Genomic DNA, 17440 nt, shown 5'->3' on the forward strand with positions numbered 1-17440 from the left:
GATACAGCATATTACTAAAAAAGCTTTATTAATAAATAATAAATGCCAGCAATAAACATAATACTTGGTGCATTATTGTATCAGCAATAACATAATCAGAAAAATATTATATCGAACTAAAATCAAAATGAACACTAGATAAAAGGAGTAAGCATGCCTAATAAAACAAATGTAACATATTTACCGGTATTTTAGATTTGTCTCTGGTTCCGTCTTCTTTCAATTTGTTCAGTGCATTCAAATTTCTGTGCCTGAGAAGCTAAGATAATATTAACAATATCTAAGTCCAATAAAATTTGTAAAAATATTTACATTCAATTTGTAGATTTTCCTTGTTTCAGTCTTTTCCTAATTTCTTCATTGTTTCCTTGTATCCGACTTTTTCTTACTTCTTCATAATTCTGTGACTGAGAAGCTAGAATACCATTAAAAATATCTGAGCCTCATAAAATTCGAAAAATATTCACATGTAATTTGTAGATTTTCCTTCTATCAGTCTTTTTTTGATTTTTCCAGTGTCTTCATACTTGTGTGCCTGAGAGGCTAGAATAACATTAAAAATATCTAAGCCTAATAAAAACCCTATTATTCCTAATGGCGGGAATGGGACTAATCTATCTATGACAAATAAAATATAAAAAACAAAAAATCCATGGCGAGCCCTGTTAATACTTTTATTCTTTTGTCGGTGTCACGTTATCGTTTCCAGTTGAAAATATCTCAAAAATAGAAGAGAAAATAATGATTATGACATAAAAGATAGGCAAGTATGGATACAGCATATTACTAAAAAAGCTTTATTAATAAATAATAAATGCCAGCAATAAACATAATACTTGGTGCATTATTGTATCAGTAATAACATAATCAGAAAAATATTATATCGAACTAAAATCAAAACGAACACTAGATAGAAGGAGTGAGCATGACTAATAAAACAAATGTAACATATTTACCGGTATTTCAGATTTGTCTCTGGTTCCGTCTTCTTTCAATTTCTTCAGTGCCTTCAAATTTCTGTGCCTGAGAAGCTAAGATAATATTAACAATATCTAAGCCAAATAAAATTTGTAAAAATATTTACATTCAATTTGTAGATTTTCCTTGTTTCAGTCTTTTCCTAATTCTTCATTGTTTCCTTGTATCAGACTTTTTCTTACTTCTTCATAATTCTGTGACTGAGAAGCTATAACACCATTAAAAATATCTGAGCCTCATAAAATTCGAAAAATATTTACATGTAATTTGTAGATTTTCCTTCTATCAGTCTTTTCTTGATTTTTCCAGTGTCTTCATACTTGTGTGCCTGAGAGGCTAGAATAACATTAAAAATATCTAAGCCTAATAAAAACTCTATTATTCCTAATGGCGGGAATGGGACTAATCTATCTATGACAAATAAATTATAAAAAACAAAAAATCCATGGCGAGCCCTGTTAATACTTTTCTTCTTTTGTCGGTGTCACGTTATCGTTTCCAGTTGAAAATATCTCAAAAATAGAAGAGAAAATAATGATTATGACATATAAGATAGGCAAGTATGGATACAGAATATTACTACAAAAGCTTTATTGATAAATATTAAATGCCAGCAATAAACATAATACTTGGTGCATTATTGTAACAGTAATAATATATTCAGAAAATTATTATATCGAATTAAAATCAAAATATACACTAAATGAAAACAGTAAGCCTGCCTAATGAAAAATCTAACATATTCACCGGTATTTTAGATTTGTCTCTGGTTCCGTCTTCTTTCAATTTCTTCAGTGCCTTCAAAATTCTGTGCCTGAGAAGCTAAGATAATATTAACAATATCTAAGCCCAATAAAATTTGTAAAAATATTTACATTCAATTTGTAGATTTTCCTTGTTTCAGTCTTTTCCTAAGTTCTTCTTGTTTCCTTGTATCAGTCTTTTTCTTACTTCTACATTATTCTGTGCCTGAGATCCTAGAATATCATTAAAAATATCTATGTCTCATAAAATTCGAAAAATATTTACTCATAATTTATAGATTTTCCTTCTATCAGTCTTTTCTTGATTTTTCCAGTGTCTTCATACTTGTGTGCCTGAGAGGCTAGAATAACATTAAAAATATCTAAGCCTAATAAAAACCCTATTATTCCTAATGGCGGGAATGGGACTAATCTATCTATAACAAATAAATTATAAAAAACAAAAAAGCCATGGCGATTCCTGTTAATACTTTTCTTCTTTTGTCGGTGTCACGTTATCGTTTCCAGTTGAAAACATCTCAAAAATAGAAGAGAAAATAATGATTATGACATATAAGATAGGCAAGTATGGATACAGCATATTACTAAAAAAGCTTTATTAATAAATAATAAATGCCAGCAATAAACATAATATTTGGTACATTATTGTATCAGTAATAACATAATCAGAAAAATATTATATCGAACTAAAATCAAAATGAACACTAGATAGAAGGATTAAGCATGCCTAATAAAACAAATGTGACATATTCACCGGTATTTTAGATTTGTCTCTGGTTCCGTCTTCTTTCAATTTCTTCAGTGCCTTCAAAATTCTGTGCCTGAGAAGCTAAGATAATATTAACAATATCTAAGCCCAATAAAATTTGTAATAATATTTACATTCAATTTGTAGATTTTCCTTGTTTCAGTCTTTTCCTAATTTCTTCATTGTTTCCTTGTATCAGACTTTTTCTTACTTCTTCATAATTCTGTGACTGAGAAGATAGAATACCATTAAAAATATCTGAGCCTCATAAAATTCGAAAAATATTTACATGTAATTTGTAGATTTTCCTTCTATCAGTCTTTTCTTGATTTTTCCAGTGTCTTCATACTTGTGTGCCTGAGAGGCTAGAATAACATTAAAAATATCTAAGCCTAATAAAAACCCTATTATTCCTAATGGCGGGAATGGGACTAATCTATCTATGACAAATAAAATATAAAAAACAAAAAATACATGGCGAGCCCTGTTAATACTTTTCTTCTTTTGTCAGTGTCACGTTATCGTTTCCAGTTGAAAATATCTCAAAAATAGAAGAGAAAATAATGATTATGACATATAAGATAGGCAAGTATGGATACAGCATATTACTAAAAAAGCTTTATTAATAAATAATAAATGCCAGCAATAAACATAATACTTGGTGCATTATTGTATCAGCAATAACATAATCAGAAAAATATTATATCGAACTAAAATCAAAATGAACACTAGATAAAAGGAGTAAGCATGCCTAATAAAACAAATGTAACATATTTACCGGTATTTTAGATTTGTCTCTGGTTCCGTCTTCTTTCAATTTGTTCAGTGCATTCAAATTTCTGTGCCTGAGAAGCTAAGATAATATTAACAATATCTAAGTCCAATAAAATTTGTAAAAATATTTACATTCAATTTGTAGATCTTCCTTGTTTCAGTCTTTTCCTAATTTCTTCATTGTTTCCTTGTATCCGACTTTTTCTTACTTCTTCATAATTCTGTGACTGAGAAGCTAGAATACCATTGAAAATATCTGAGCCTCATAAAATTCGAAAAATATTCACATGTAATTTGTAGATTTTCCTTCTATCAGTCTTTTTTTGATTTTTCCAGTGTCTTCATACTTGTGTGCCTGAGAGGCTAGAATAACATTAAAAATATCTAAGCCTAATAAAAACCCTATTATTCCTAATGGCGGGAATGGGACTAATCTATCTATGACAAATAAAATATAAAAAACAAAAAATCCATGGCGAGCCCTGTTAATACTTTTATTCTTTTGTCGGTGTCACGTTATCGTTTCCAGTTGAAAATATCTCAAAAATAGAAGAGAAAATAATGATTATGACATATAAGATAGGCAAGTATGTATACAGCATATTACTACAAAAGCTCTATTGATAAATATTAAATGCCAGCAATAAACATAATACTTGGTGCATTATTGTAACAGTAATAATATATTCAAAAAATTATTATATCGAATTAAATTCAAAATATACACTAAATGAAAAAAGTAAGCCTGCCTAATGAAAAATCTAACATATTTACCGGTATTTTAGATTTGTCTCTGGTTCCGTCTTCTTTCAATTTCTTCAGTGCCTTCAAAATTCTGTGCCTGAGAAGCTAAGATAATATTAACAATATCTAAGCCCAATAAAATTTGTAAAAATATTTACATTCAATTTGTAGATTTTCCTTGTTTCAGTCTTTTCCTAAGTTCTTCATTGTTTCCTTGTATCAGTCTTTTTCTTACTTCTACATTATTCTGTGCCTGAGAAGCTAGAATATCATTAAAAATATCTATGTCTCATAAAATTCGAAAAATATTTACTCATAATTTATAGATTTTCCTTCTATCAGTCTTTTCTTGATTTTTCCAGTGTCTTCATACTTGTGTGCCTGAGAGGCTAGAATAACATTAAAAATATCTAAGCCTAATAAAAACCCTATTATTCCTAATGGCGGGAATGGGACTAATCTATCTATAACAAATAAATTATAAAAAACAAAAAAGCCATGGCGATTCCTGTTAATACTTTTCTTTTTTTGTCGGTGTCACGTTATCGTTTCCAGTTGAAAACATCTCAAAAATAGAAGAGAAAATAATGATTATGACATATAAGATAGGCAAGTATGGATACAGCATATTACTAAAAAAGCTTTATTAATAAATCATAAATGCCAGCAATAAACATAATATTTGGTGCATTATTGTATCAGTAATAACATAATCAGAAAAATATTATATCGAACTAAAATCAAAATGAACACTAGATAGAAGGATTAAGCATGCCTAATAAAACAAATGTAACATATTCACCGGTATTTTAGATTTGTCTCTGGTTCCGTCTTCTTTCAATTTGTTCAGTGCATTCAAATTTCTGTGCCTGAGAAGCTAAGATAATATTAACAATATCTAAGTCCAATAAAATTTGTAAAAATATTTACATTCAATTTGTAGATTTTCCTTGTTTCAGTCTTTTCCTAATTTCTTCATTGTTTCCTTGTATCCGACTTTTTCTTACTTCTTCATAATTCTGTGACTGAGAAGCTAGAATACCATTAAAAATATCTGAGCCTCATAAAATTCGAAAAATATTTACATGTAATTTGTAGATTTTCCTTCTATCAGTCTTTTCTTGATTTTTCCAGTGTCTTCATACTTGTGTGCCTGAGAGGCTAGAATAACATTAAAAATATCTAAGCCTAATAAAAACCCTATTATTCCTAATGGCGGGAATGGGACTAATCTATCTATGACAAATAAAATATAAAAAACAAAAAATACATGGCGAGCCCTGTTAATACTTTTCTTCTTTTGTCAGTGTCACGTTATCGTTTCCAGTTGAAAATATCTCAAAAATAGAAGAGAAAATAATGATTATGACATATAAGATAGGCAAGTATGGATACAGCATATTACTAAAAAAGCTTTATTAATAAATAATAAATGCCAGCAATAAACATAATACTTGGTGCATTATTGTATCAGCAATAACATAATCAGAAAAATATTATATCGAACTAAAATCAAAATGAACACTAGATAAAAGGAGTAAGCATGCCTAATAAAACAAATGTAACATATTTACCGGTATTTTAGATTTGTCTCTGGTTCCGTCTTCTTTCAATTTGTTCAGTGCATTCAAATTTCTGTGCCTGAGAAGCTAAGATAATATTAACAATATCTAAGTCCAATAAAATTTGTAAAAATATTTACATTCAATTTGTAGATTTTCCTTGTTTCAGTCTTTTCCTAATTTCTTCATTGTTTCCTTGTATCCAACTTTTTCTTACTTCTTCATAATTCTGTGACTGAGAAGCTAGAATACCATTGAAAATATCTGAGCCTCATAAAATTCGAAAAATATTCACATGTAATTTGTAGATTTTCCTTCTATCAGTCTTTTTTTGATTTTTCCAGTGTCTTCATACTTGTGTGCCTGAGAGGCTAGAATAACATTAAAAATATCTAAGCCTAATAAAAACCCTATTATTCCTAATGGCGGGAATGGGACTAATCTATCTATGACAAATAAAATATAAAAAACAAAAAATCCATGGCGAGCCCTGTTAATACTTTTATTCTTTTGTCGGTGTCACGTTATCGTTTCCAGTTGAAAATATCTCAAAAATAGAAGAGAAAATAATGATTATGACATATAAGATAGGCAAGTATGTATACAGCATATTACTACAAAAGCTCTATTGATAAATATTAAATGCCAGCAATAAACATAATACTTGGTGCATTATTGTAACAGTAATAATATATTCAAAAAATTATTATATCGAATTAAATTCAAAATATACACTAAATGAAAAAAGTAAGCCTGCCTAATGAAAAATCTAACATATTTACCGGTATTTTAGATTTGTCTCTGGTTCCGTCTTCTTTCAATTTCTTCAGTGCCTTCAAAATTCTGTGCCTGAGAAGCTAAGATAATATTAACAATATCTAAGCCCAATAAAATTTGTAAAAATATTTACATTCAATTTGTAGATTTTCCTTGTTTCAGTCTTTTCCTAAGTTCTTCATTGTTTCCTTGTATCAGTCTTTTTCTTACTTCTACATTATTCTGTGCCTGAGAAGCTAGAATATCATTAAAAATATCTATGTCTCATAAAATTCGAAAAATATTTACTCATAATTTATAGATTTTCCTTCTATCAGTCTTTTCTTGATTTTTCCAGTGTCTTCATACTTGTGTGCCTGAGAGGCTAGAATAACATTAAAAATATCTAAGCCTAATAAAAACCCTATTATTCCTAATGGCGGGAATGGGACTAATCTATCTATAACAAATAAATTATAAAAAACAAAAAAGCCATGGCGATTCCTGTTAATACTTTTCTTTTTTTGTCGGTGTCACGTTATCGTTTCCAGTTGAAAACATCTCAAAAATAGAAGAGAAAATAATGATTATGACATATAAGATAGGCAAGTATGGATACAGCATATTACTAAAAAAGCTTTATTAATAAATAATAAATGCCAGCAATAAACATATTATTTGGTGCATTATTGTATCAGTAATAACATAATCAGAAAAATATTATATCGAACTAAAATCAAAATGAACACTAGATAGAAGGATTAAGCATGCCTAATAAAACAAATGTAACATATTCACCGGTATTTTAGATTTGTCTCTGGTTCCGTCTTCTTTCAATTTCTTCAGTGCCTTCAAAATTCTGTGCCTGAGAAGCTAAGATAATATTAACAATATCTAAGCCCAATAAAATTTGTAATAATATTTACATTCAATTTGTAGATTTTCCTTGTTTCAGTCTTTTCCTAGTTTCTTCATTGTTTCCTTGTATCAGACTTTTTCTTACTTCTTCATAATTCTGTGACTGAGAAGCTAGAATACCATTAAAAATATCTGATCCTCATAAAATTCGAAAAATATTTACATGTAATTTGTAGATTTTCCTTCTATCAGTCTTTTCTTGATTTTTCCAGTGTCTTCATACTTGTGTGCCTGAGAGGCTAGAATAACATTAAAAATATCTAAGCCTAATAAAAACCCTATTATTCCTAATGGCGGGAATGGGACTAATCTATCTATGACAAATAAAATATAAAAAACAAAAAATACATGGCGAGCCCTGTTAATACTTTTCTTCTTTTGTCAGTGTCACGTTATCGTTTCCAGTTGAAAATATCTCAAAAATAGAAGAGAAAATAATGATTATGACATATAAGATAGGCAAGTATGGATACAGCATATTACTAAAAAAGCTTTATTAATAAATAATAAATGCCAGCAATAAACATAATACTTGGTGCATTATTGTATCAGCAATAACATAATCAGAAAAATATTATATCGAACTAAAATCAAAATGAACACTAGATAAAAGGAGTAAGCATGCCTAATAAAACAAATGTAACATATTTACCGGTATTTTAGATTTGTCTCTGGTTCCGTCTTCTTTCAATTTGTTCAGTGCATTCAAATTTCTGTGCCTGAGAAGCTAAGATAATATTAACAATATCTAAGTCCAATAAAATTTGTAAAAATATTTACATTCAATTTGTAGATTTTCCTTGTTTCAGTCTTTTCCTAATTTCTTCATTGTTTCCTTGTATCCGACTTTTTCTTACTTCTTCATAATTCTGTGACTGAGAAGCTAGAATACCATTAAAAATATCTGAGCCTCATAAAATTCGAAAAATATTTACATGTAATTTGTAGATTTTCCTTCTATCAGTCTTTTCTTGATTTTTCCAGTGTCTTCATACTTGTGTGCCTGAGAGGCTAGAATAACATTAAAAATATCTAAGCCTAATAAAAACCCTATTATTCCTAATGGCGGGAATGGGACTAATCTATCTATGACAAATAAAATATAAAAAAACAAAAAATCCATGGCGAGCTCTGTTAATACTTTTCTTCTTTTGTCGGTGTCACGTTATCGTTTCCAGTTGAAAATATCTCAAAAATAGAAGAGAAAATAATGATTATGACATATAAGATAGGCAAGTATGTATACAGCATATTACTACAAAAGCTCTATTGATAAATAGTAAATGCCAGCAATAAACATAATACTTGGTGCATTATTGTAACAGTAATAATATATTCAGAAAATTATTATATCGAATTAAATTCAAAATATACACTAAATGAAAAAAGTAAGCCTGCCTAATGAAAAATCTAACATATTTACCGGTATTTTAGATTTGTCTCTGGTTCCGTCTTCTTTCAATTTCTTCAGTGCCTTCAAAATTCTGTGCCTGAGAAGCTAAGATAATATTAACAATATCTAAGCCCAATAAAATTTGTAAAAATATTTACATTCAATTTGTAGATTTTCCTTGTTTCAGTCTTTTCCTAAGTTCTTCATTGTTTCCTTGTATCAGTCTTTTTCTTACTTCTACATTATTCTGTGCCTGAGAAGCTAGAATACCATTAAAAATATCTATGTCTCATAAAATTCGAAAAATATTTACTCATAATTTATAGATTTTCCTTCTATCAGTCTTTTCTTGATTTTTCCAGTGTCTTCATACTTGTGTGCCTGAGAGGCTAGAATAACATTAAAAATATCTAAGCCTAATAATAACCCTAATATTGCTAATGGCGGGAATGGGACTAATCTATCTATAAAAAATAAATTATATAAAACAAAAAAGCCATGGCGATTCCTGTTAATACTTTCCTTCTTTTGTCGGTGTCACGTTATCGTTTCGAGTTGAAAACACATCTCAAAAATAGAAGAGAAAATAATGATTATGACATATAAGATAGGCAAGTATGGATACAGCATATTACTAAAAAAGCTTTATTAATAAATAATAAATGCCAGCAATAAACATAATACTTGGTGCATTATTGTATCAGCAATAACATAATCAGAAAAATATTATATCGAACTAAAATCAAAATGAACACTAGATAAAAGGAGTAAGCATGCCTAATAAAACAAATGTGACATATTTACCGGTATTTTAGATTTGTCTCTGGTTCCGTCTTCTTTCAATTTGTTCAGTGCATTCAAATTTCTGTGCCTGAGAAGCTAAGATAATATCAACAATATCTAAGTCCAATAAAATTTGTAAAAATATTTACATTCAATTTGTAGATTTTCCTTGTTTCAGTCTTTTCCTAATTTCTTCATTGTTTCCTTGTATCCGACTTTTCCTTACTTCTTCATAATTCTGTGACTGAGAAGCTAGAATACCATTAAAAATATCTGAGCCTCATAAAATTCGAAAAATATTTACATGTAATTTGTAGATTTTCCTTCTATCAGTCTTTTCTTGATTTTTCCAGTGTCTTCATACTTGTGTGCCTGAGAGGCTAGAATAACATTAAAAATATCTAAGCCTAATAAAAACCCTATTATTCCTAATGGCGGGAATGGGACTAATCTATCTATGACAAATAAAATATAAAAAACAAAAAATCCATGGCGAGCCCTGTTAATACTTTTCTTCTTTTGTCGGTGTCACGTTATCGTTTCCAGTTGAAAATATCTCAAAAATAGAAGAGAAAATAATGATTATGACATATAAGATAGGCAAGTATGTATACAGCATATTACTACAAAAGCTTTATTGATAAATATTAAATGCCAGCAATAAACATAATACTTGGTGCATTATTGTTACAGTAATAATATATTCAGAAAATTATTATAACGAATTAAAATCAAAATATACACTAAATGAAAAAAGTAAGCCTGCCTAATGAAAAATCTAACATATTTACCGGTATTTTAGATTTGTCTCTGGTTCCGTCTTCTTTCAATTTCTTCAGTGCCTTCAAATTTCTGTGCCTGAGAAGCTAAGATAATATTAACAATATCTAAGCCCAATAAAACTTGTAAAAATATTTACATTCAATTTGTAGATTTTCCTTGTTTCAGTCTTTTCCTAAGTTCTTCATTGTTTCCTTGTATCAGTCTTTTTCTTACTTCTACATTATTCTGTGCCTGAGAAGCTAGAATATCATTAAAAATATCTATGTCTCATAAAATTCGAAAAATATTTACTCGTAATTTATAGATTTTCCTTCTATCCGTCTTTTCTTGATTTTTCCAGTGTCTTCATACTTGTGTGCCTGAGAGGCTAGAATAACATTAAAAATATCTAAGCCTAATAAAAACCCTATTATTCCTAATGGCGGGAATGGGACTAATCTATCTATAACAAATAAATTATAAAAAACAAAAAAGCCATGGCGATCCCTGTTAATACTCTTCTTCTTTTGTCGGTGTCACGTTATCGTTTCCAGTTGAAAATATCTCAAATATAGAAGAGAAAATAATGATTATGACATATAAGATAGGCAAGTATGGATACAGCATATTACTAAAAAAGCTTTATTAATAAATAATAAATGCCAGCAATAAACATAATACTTGGTGCATTATTGTAACAGTAAAAATATATTCAGAAAAATATTACATCGAATTGAAATCAAAAGAAACACTAAATGAAAAAAGTAAGCCTGCCTAATGAAAAATTCTTACATATTTACCGGGTTTTTAGATTTGTCTCTGGTTTCGTCTACTTTCAATTTCTTCAGTGCCTTCAAAATTCTGTGCCTGAGAAGCTAAGATAATATTAACAATATCTAAGCCCAATAAAATTTGTAAAAATATTTACATTCAACTTGTAGATTTTCCTTGTTTCAGTCTTTTCCTAATTTCTTCATTGTTTCCTTGTATCAGTCTTTTCTTACCTCTACATTATTCTGTGCCTGAGAAGCTAGAATATCATTAAAAATATCTATGTCTCATAAAATTCGAAAATATTTACTCGTAATTTATAGATTTTCCTTCAATCCGTCTTTTCTTGATTTTTCCAGTGTCTTCATACTTGTGTGCCTGGGAGGCTAGAATAACATTAAAAATATCTAAGCCTAATAAAAACCCAATTATTCCTAATGGCGGGAATGGGACTAATCTATCTATAACAAATAAAATATAAAAAACAAAAAATCCATGGCGAGCCCTGTTAATACTTTTCTTCTTTTGTCGGTGTCACGTTATCGTTTTCAGTTGAAAATATCTTAAAAATAGAAGAGAAAATAATGATTATGACATATAAGATAGGCAAGTATGGATACAGCATATTACTAAAAAAAAGCTTTTTTAATAAATATTAATTGCCAGCAACAAACCTAATACTTGGTGCATTATTGTATCAGTAATAACATAATCAGAAAAATATTATATCGAACTAAAATCAAAATGAACCCTAGATAGAAGGAGTAAACATGCCTAATAAAACAAATGTAACATATTTACCGGTATTTTAGATTTGTCTCTGGTTCCGTCTTCTTTCAATTTCTTCAGTGCCTTCCAAATTCTGTGGCTGAGAAGCTAAGATAATATTAACAATATCTAAGCCTAATAAAATTTGTAAAAATATTTACATTCAATTTGTAGATTTTCCTTGTTTCAGTCTTTTCCTAATTTCTTCATTGTTTCCTTGTATCAGACTTTTTTTTACTTCTTGATAAATTCTGTGACTGAGATGCTAGAATACCATTAAAAATATCTGAGCCTCATAAATTCGAAAAATATTTACATGTAATTTGTAGATTTTCCTTCTATCAGTCTTTTCTTGATTTTTCCAGTGTCTTCATACTTGTGTGCCTGAGAGGCTAGAATAACATTAAAAATATCTAAGCCTAATGAAAACCCTATTATTCCTAATGGCGGGAATGGGACTAATCTATCTATAACAAATAAAATATAAAAAACAAAAAAGCCATGGCGATCCCTGTTAATACTTTTCTTCTTTTGTCGGTGTCACGATATCTTGTTTTCCTGTTGAAAATATCTCAAAAAATACAATAGAAAATAAAGACTACGGCAAAAAAAAGCCAAATATGGAAACAGCATATTACAAAAAAGCCTATTAAAAAATGTAAAATATCAGTAATAAACAATAATATAAATCACTAACATATAATAACAGTAACAAAAATATAAGAATAACGTGAAACGAAAGAAATATTTTAAATTTTTCATACCAGGACATCAAATATAGGATTACATTGCAGGGTGATAATATACAAATAACAATTTATTTAGTTTTCTGAGCTATGATTCAATTCATTAATAAATAAACAATCAAGAATCTGTTTGCAATTATTCAATATACACAAATAGTTAGTTCCTCACGAGTTGACCCATGTTAAACTTTTGCATATATTTCTTTTACAGTGTGTATGGCATTTTAGTATAGCTTTAAACAACAGTCTTATTTGATATAAAGGCATTTGTGCGTGCTGCCCAATGCATTTGTTTGCTACCACATATTAGTAATCAGTGCACATGCATACGAGCTTAATGCGTATGGCAATGAGATACAGTCTCAAACAAATAGTGACTTTTTCAATATCAAAGTCTTGTGTGTGGACTCGATGCATTTGTTGGCTAGCACATCTTAATCATCTTTAATAAGACTCTTCTTCATATTTGAATAATTGAGTTTTATTTTCTTTTGAAAAACAGAAAGAGTCGTCACGTTCCTTAATTGAGGAATCCTGTAAAAATATATTTTAAAAAACTAATTTTTTTTATATATACTATATTTATATATATACTATATTTATATATACTATATACTAATTTTAATATATTAATAAAAATATACATTTAGTGACTATGATTTTTTATAATAGAGGAAGTAAATTATGAGCAACTTATTACGTATGGCTCTACAAGACGCCTATAACGTGTTGGGCGGTGACGCTGCGCGTCATCAACTACCTTAGACCTATAACCTGCCAGTTTTCTCGATATTAACAACTCCACAACTTTGAATATGATTGAAGTCTATTACTGGCAATGAAATATTCAGTCTACATGAACAAAGTACGAAAAAACAAATAATATGTGCGAAATGCATAATGTAGAAGCCAAAACTATTAATGTATAGGGTTGCTAAATTTTACGACCAACCTAAGTAGGTCGACAACATACTTAATTCCGAAAGATGCAAACAATACCAACATTAATTTATGCAATATTATTGAACCCATTTAACTAAAATATAATACAAGCCAACAATCAGTTTATTACGGCAATTGAATTAACACTACTTGAACGACAAACTTCTAATGCGAATTACCTCTTGAATAGCCGACTCGCAATGATCCGAAATACCGAAATAATAATAAACAAACAAGAATATGAGAAGACAAGACCGATACAAGATTTTGTTTACGTCAACATGCCTCTTTTCTTCCAGCGAACAGACGATGAAATTGCCTCAAAGAGAGTAGTCTATGAGCGGTCATTCACCAAAAGTACAATGCCCGATAACTCTCAAAATAACCCCGGGTCAAATATATATATACGGAATAAAACAATTAAACTTTGTCTGTAGCTGAGGAAATGAATCTTAGTGGTAGTATGTGTAACCAATTACACGCTTAAGATGGTTTAATAAGAGACGCTATTTGATATCATACGAGTTTTTAATGTTTGCAGTAAAAGAGTACATTGTTTTACAACATATCATTTGATACAATAACGCATGCGGTGGATATCAATTTTAAAAATTACATTAACGTTCATTACATTATACTAGAGATTCCAACATGAGAGATGTACCAATACCACTTGTCGCCGATACCGATTCGACAACAACGATAAAACGCCGATATCAATATTTTAAGCAGAAATTGCCGACATTTACATGCTATGTAATTATTATCTCAAGTATGCAGTCCAAACTAGGTAAAGTAACAGTTTGCAAGCAGTATTTATGCCACACAATTTTCTCAGATTGAAATAGAAACATATTTCAGATAATAAGAATTAATGATTTGGGTCCAGATACATTTTTTAGTTTAAATACATTGCACACTGACGCTAATAATATCGGTGTTCGGTTAGAAAACTCATCGGGTTTGGCTACTGTGGGTGGCCTATTCTCGTTTCTATTCGCGCGGTTGGAAAACAGCATTGCTCATACTTAACGAGGCTAAAACCGTGGAAAGCAAAAAATAATTTTCATATCAGTATTTCAACCTACTTTTGAAAAACATTCTGGAATAGATTAAAAAGTTAATTATCTTAGAAATATCAGTCTACATTTAGCTGATATCGATACGAATACCGATACCAAATATTTTGCCGATATTACCGATACCCGATACCTTTTTCCGGAAGCTTTCTAATTTCGTTTGATCAGCACCGACTGTACAACGACATTGATGTTTGTTTTAAGCAGAAGGTAGAACACTCATTTTAATAATTCCAAACCGAAATTAAAATAAATGAAAAATTCAATATACCGCAATTAATGATAAAATAAAACAAGTAAACAATCCACGATAGTAATTTGAACATTCGTTAAAAAATTAATATTCAAGCCAGACTATAATATTGCAAAATAAACCTAGCATATTGGGTTAGTTCAGCTGTACTCAGTTAATATTTGAACGTGTTTCAACTTAAAAATATTCTAATTTGAATCAAGCATTAAAATTGGAACCAAGTTGAAGTAATAAAAACGCGATTATCAGAAGACGACCCGTAAGTTACAATGACATTATATTTTCATGGCATCGTGACACCAGGACAAGTTTATAAATGACCTCTTAGGAAAGGAGAGCAACTATATGGTCTTTTTCAAACCAAGATAAAAGTAAAATCAATATTATCATGAAGTCTTGGAATACCACAAAATACAACAAAAAAAAAACAAATAAAAAAGTATGAAACGCAAAGAACTACAGAAAAAAAATGTCCGTTGAAGCATAAAATGTACAGACATTTTTCTTCTTTACAGGTATTCCATATTTTCCTCTTTATAATGTTAACGGCGTTCTATATTTTGTACTAAACCCAAAGAGGGTTTATTTGATTTGGGAGATTCGTTTTCTTTATAGTTACGTTAACATATTTTTAAAATAGGACTTCAAAACTATCGCACCACAAATGAGAGTTTTAGGATGAACCTGCCTGCATGAAATCAAGTAGAATCTGCATTTTTGTTTTTTCAAAATTATAGTAGTAGTATATATATTTAGTATATTATTATAGTAGTTTAATTTTGTCACAATTACAGCCAACAAGGCTTATTAACGCACCGAGCGTATTTTTATTTATTTTTTCATTAATGTGATACGAAATGAATAAAACCAAAGCATTCCAGTAATCTGTCGGCTAAATTTAAAATTAACCAACGCCAAAACTTTGTCTTTCCAAACACAGTTTAACGCACAAAAACATTCTGTGTCCTAAGCATTATTTAATCTCGGCTCTATATTATGAATTAGTTTTCTTTTGTGTATATTTTTCAATGCACGCACAAGTTTAACCAGTGCACCGCATTTGTAGAAGAGGAATTATCTAGCCTATTGGGTAAATTTAAGCGCCTTCAGTTGACAGTTAGTTGGACGTGTTTTAACCTATAGTTATTCTAACACTCTCCAACATTAAAATAAGAAACAAATTAAAGGAATAAAAACGCGTCTATTTGACGAACTACGTATGGTACAACGACATTACAGTGTCATGCCCTTGAGATATCAAAACAAGTTTATAAATGTCCACTTATTAGCAGTAGATCAGCTAAAATAGAACAAACTATTAAGCGAGGGCCTTATTAATATGACTCGTCATGTGTGCAGTGTAAATTGGATATTTTCTGGCTTGCCAGACTGTTTGGAACTGTTTTCTATGGAACAAGAAGGAACAAGAATTTTGCAGTTCATTTTCCCTCTCTTCAAGAGTAATCGCAAACTCCAATGAAGAACAAACTGATCAGTATCGTTACGACAAAATCAGAAAATTCTAAAAATTTATAAAAAGTCCTCGTGTTACCTGCTTTCAAATCTATCAATCTATTACGCTTTATCAGAGAATTAGAAGTGACCATTTCATTTCTTTCATAAATTTGTGGAAACGTTCAGCGCCTTTTTGTTGATACGTTTGCTTTCATTTCCCCAATATTAACATACTTACTTTCCATCTTTACTGTTTTACTCAGGTAAAAACAATAAACATCATTTAGCATTTTCCAATGTATTTTTGTACGGATAAGAAATTCATGCGACAATGACTTAGAAATAAATTATTGATTATCGTACTTTTTTGTATTTTAATAAAAATAAAAATTTGCCAAACACAAATCTGGGTCGGGCATTTAAGTTGATGACAGATTTAAATTCAATTTAATTGATGCATTTTTTTCAAAAAAAAAAAAAAACGAATGCAGATTTCAAATTTTCAAATCATTCTTATCCAGAACTCCAACCCAAGCTGGACACCTAATATTTTGTCATTTTGAAGATGGCGGGGGTGTTTTCCCAAATCTCTCATTTTTCTTAAGAAACATTCTCAATTGTGGTAATATACTTGAAACACAATAGGTTTTTTCAAAAATATTCGGGAAATCGAGCACTAATATAAAAAAACTTAATCAACAAAAAGTTGTGGTGGCACAATGTGGTATTCGAAGACGGTAAATTTTATTTCGATCTAATTTCGACTAGAATTTGAATGTACCAGTAATTTTACGAACTATGTCATTATGTGAACTATATGAACTATGTCAAGTTTTGGGTTTATGAATGACAGAAAATATAATTCGATATGAATTGGATATATGTTATAACAAATCTATTTGAACCTGTCTGTTTCTACTCTCTCGATATGGCAACATCGAAAAAAAACAATACTACGTAACGTTGTGTGATTTTTCAAATTCTAGTTAACCTTAACCTTTCCGCGCCTGTCGAACCCCTGCACTATCCTGAAAGCCCTCGCCAAACCCCATTGTACCGAATAGTTGAAATTAGGAGCCCAATCCTAACTTTATAAAGGGGAAGCCTAATTTCGTGCAAGGTTATAGAAAGTGAAAAGATTCATCTTGAAAATCTTAGGTTTTTCATAACAATCCAAGATGTTTGAAAGTCATAAGCAGAAAACATCTAAGTGCACTATCATAAAAGCACAAACACCCAAGCGC

At 29.6% G+C, this 17440-nt stretch overlaps 2 long non-coding RNA genes across 3 annotated transcripts in view; one reads left to right on the forward strand and one right to left on the reverse strand.

The window, feature by feature from the left end:
• LOC144424297 (uncharacterized) overlaps nt 1–17440 on the forward strand; it is a 180167-nt gene that overhangs the window by 85291 nt on the left and 77436 nt on the right. The window lies entirely within an intron of this gene.
• LOC120330772 (uncharacterized) overlaps nt 12517–17440 on the reverse strand; it is a 188918-nt gene continuing 183994 nt past the window's right edge. For both annotated transcript variants that reach the window (XR_013476603.1, XR_013476604.1), the window contains one exon: nt 12517–13001. This is a non-coding gene — a long non-coding RNA (uncharacterized LOC120330772). The remainder of the gene's footprint in view (nt 13002–17440) is intronic.

This window comes from Styela clava, chromosome 6, assembly GCF_964204865.1.
Source record: "Styela clava chromosome 6, kaStyClav1.hap1.2, whole genome shotgun sequence".
NCBI classification, from domain to species: Eukaryota; Metazoa; Chordata; class Ascidiacea; order Stolidobranchia; family Styelidae; genus Styela; species Styela clava.